Genomic DNA, 3,515 nt, shown 5'->3' with positions numbered 1-3,515 from the left:
TATTGAACAGTCTGTTTTCCCTTAAGTCCAGTTTATGGATATGCTGCTTTAACAATGGTGAAAAGAGGGGATGTGGGGGGGAGAAGGGGAAAGTGTTGAAGGGGTTATTTTTTGTCCCACTAGCTCCAACTTCGGAGTTCAGCTATAGGAGTGCATTAATAATTTCTACCACTTTAAAGGGATTTGGGTGGGGGTGGGAGAATTATACTGTGCCCAATATTTCTCCAAGTGAAGATAAAATTCTTTTCTTTTCTAAAGAAATAATTGTCCTGCCATTCACTCATTTAGAGATTGGTGCATTTTAATCCAAGCGGCTCTAATTTGTAATAAAGGTCTTTAAGTGTTAGATGCAATATAGTAACAGCGATTGGTTTCTGTCCCTGGGTGGTGAGGTTTTTTCTTTTTGTTACTCTCATTGTGTGGGACTCCATGTTATGTCCAGTGCCTATCTTTTGCAAGGCAGACTGTAGCAAATCCCAAACCTAGGAGGAAAGCTGTAAGAGAAGCCAGACAGTTTTCATTTACGTGTTAACACACCAAAAGGACACATTGCAAAAGCCAGGTTAAAACCCAGATGTGTATTTCACATAGCTAGCTATCTTTTTGTTTGTTGGTATTCTACTTCAATGATAGCACATCTTGTATTTAAACTACATTCATATGACGGTGAATTTTCCGATGCGTTTTTTTCCGTCTTACCTAAATGACACCCTTTCAAGCCAATGGGAGTTGTGGGCTAAGCTCCTTGCAACACTTTGAAAAGCTTCCTCGTGTGTGAGTGAGTGTGCGCGCATGAGTGGGTGTGTGTGTGTTGGGACAAAGCAACCCTTTTCCAAGAAAGACTTTGCATTTCTACATTTGGGTTTTGTGTTGAGTAACTTAATCTGTGCATTCTGTTTGCCATTGCTATTTTGTATAATACGTCTGTATATATTGTAGAAAATGTATGGTGGAAAAAATAATAATACACTATCTCTAGTGTTTTAAAATTTATTCAGTACAGTACCTGTGCCTGCATGGTGTTACTTTGCCATGTGTTGCCCTATATTCAGGGTTCAAGCTTTCCCTTGTTTGTTTAAGGGGTTTATGTATAAATATATTTTATGCCTTTTATTACAAGTCCTGTACTCATGACTTTTGCGATGGCATTTTGTTCTACTTATACTGTAAATTATGCATTATAAAGAGTTTCATTTAAAGAAAATTACTTGGTACAATAATTATTGTAATTAAGAGATGTAGCCTTTATTAAAATTTTATATTTTTCAAATTAATATTGTCTGATTTGTAATGTCTTAGGTTTATGGTTTTGAATGATGGTAGCACCTCAAGGCCTTACCTGAGCTCTGATCCCCATTGTATTTATGGGCTATCTCTGCCCTGGATAGCTGCAATCTAAATAGACAAGACAGACAAAGAGTCAGGGAGGGGAACTATTACTCTTATGAGAGATGCAGTAAGAGCTAAAGGCTAAAATTTTCACACACACAGTCCCATTTTCAAAAGTAACATGAGCACTTAGGAGTCTAAGGACATGTCTATGGGGGGAGAGGGGAGGACACTCCAGAAAGTTAAGGCAAATCAACTAAAGGTGTGAAGTCAACCTGCATCAATTAAAGCCTATTAATCCCCTGTGTAGATGTCTCATTCAGGAGTAAAGTGGCCTTAGATTGCTGTAACTTAATCCTCCTCCAGGTAAATCTCATTGCCTAAATCCTACAGATTTTCACTCAGTGATTTAGGAGCCCAAGGGAGTTGCCCCATGTTCCCACAAGAAGCCTATGACAGCCAGGAACTGAATCCAGATTGCCTGAGTGCCTGTCTGATGCTTTAACCACAAGCTCCTCTTCTCTCATGTTATGGTGCAGAAACTTGTTTTAGGGATGAACAAGCCTCATTAGGCCCTATTCATCATCCCTGGTGGAAGTTACTGGCTTCAGTCGTGTTACACCAAGGATGAATGTGACTCCAAGCAATCACCGACAGGCCTCTGTGTCTCACACAAGTAGCTCTTGAAGAGTGATCATGGGAATGCCTTTGGCCCGTTGTGTTAATCTTTTTCTTTTTGATATACCTGGGGCACCTATTGCTTTTTCCCCCACCCTCTTTTTTTTTTTTCTCCCATGTAGTTTAAAGTATCAGGGTTATTTTGTGTGTATGAAAAGACTTCATTTAAAACATCAGTAAAACTTCTATCAAAGGGCTCAACTTCATACCGAGTACACAGAACTAAGAACTGAATCTTTCAGTTAAAAAAATCAAAAAGCTGCAGGTGGTGTTGCACATTTAAAGGCATGGTGTCTTTTATATTAAACACCTTTTGAAGTTCATGGGGTTCATCTTAATTGATAAGCTGGACATAACGGATGGGTAGGGAGACTTCAGCAACATAGGGGAAGAAAGGTGGGGGTTTTTTTTCTTTTTTTTTTTTTTTTTCCCCCTTCCCCATTCTACCATCAAAGGTTAGGAACTTAAGCACGGTACAGTAATATTTTTCTTCTGCTATTAAAATGAATCACACTGTGCCTAATTCTTCTCGGGAAGATAAATGTGTTTGAGGCTGCTTGAAGTCATTCACTGCCATACAAGCCTTTGCATCTTTTTATCAGTGTTCCAAAATACTCACCTCTTTTTTTTTTTTTTTTCCCCGGATGTCTGTAGACACAAAAAATAAAATGGCTTCAAATACATGGCAGGCTGTTTAGTGGAGATGAAAGGGTATTTTAATAGTCTTTTAAAAATGAATGAAAAGTGAACACTCTCTTCTGTTTCAATTATAAGTGGGATGTGGAGATCATTAGACAACACCTTAATGTGACACTTTGAAAGTGTTCAGCTACTTTGACTTGTTCAGAAACCTTGTTTTAACTTGTCATGGGGTACAGAGAACCAAGCTGCAAATGTGACCATGAAATGAGAGACCAGCATGAGACATGGCTGCCTACATGAGAAAGTTGTACTGCTCTAACTTAATGGGTGAATTTAAGCCAATCTAATTAAACTGGCTGCTGGGTGCCATACAAGCTTTACCTCACCACACCACTGAGAAGTATGGAAATGCTATTCCCATGGCACAGAGGGGGCACTGACAAGAGCCAGATTTTTAACGGTATTTAGGTGCCACGTGACTTGCCTCAGATCACACAGGATGTCTGTGGCAGAGCAGGGACCGAACCTTCCCAAGTCCTAGGGTAGTGCCCTAATGATGGAACCATCCATCCTTGTCTGTGCTGCCTTCAAAGCTGTGATTGCAACTCAGGTTGGCCTCCGCATGCTAGCTTTAAACTAGCTATCATGGTTAACTACAGCAGTGAAGATGTGGACAATCAATACCAGTATGTACCTAGGGTCCCAGTGGGTGTGTACACCTCACGTTGCTGTAAACACTGTTATTTTTAGCTATGTTAGTACCAGTAGAGCTAGCATGGGGCTACCTACCCATGTTGCAGGCCCACCTCTGATTTATAGACATACCAAAGACAGATGCTCTCAGAGTGGCTTACATTGGTTTAGCT

This window comes from Natator depressus, chromosome 14 (assembly GCF_965152275.1).
Source record: "Natator depressus isolate rNatDep1 chromosome 14, rNatDep2.hap1, whole genome shotgun sequence".
Taxonomy (NCBI): Eukaryota; Metazoa; Chordata; order Testudines; family Cheloniidae; genus Natator; species Natator depressus.
This window is presented reverse-complemented; position numbering follows the sequence as displayed.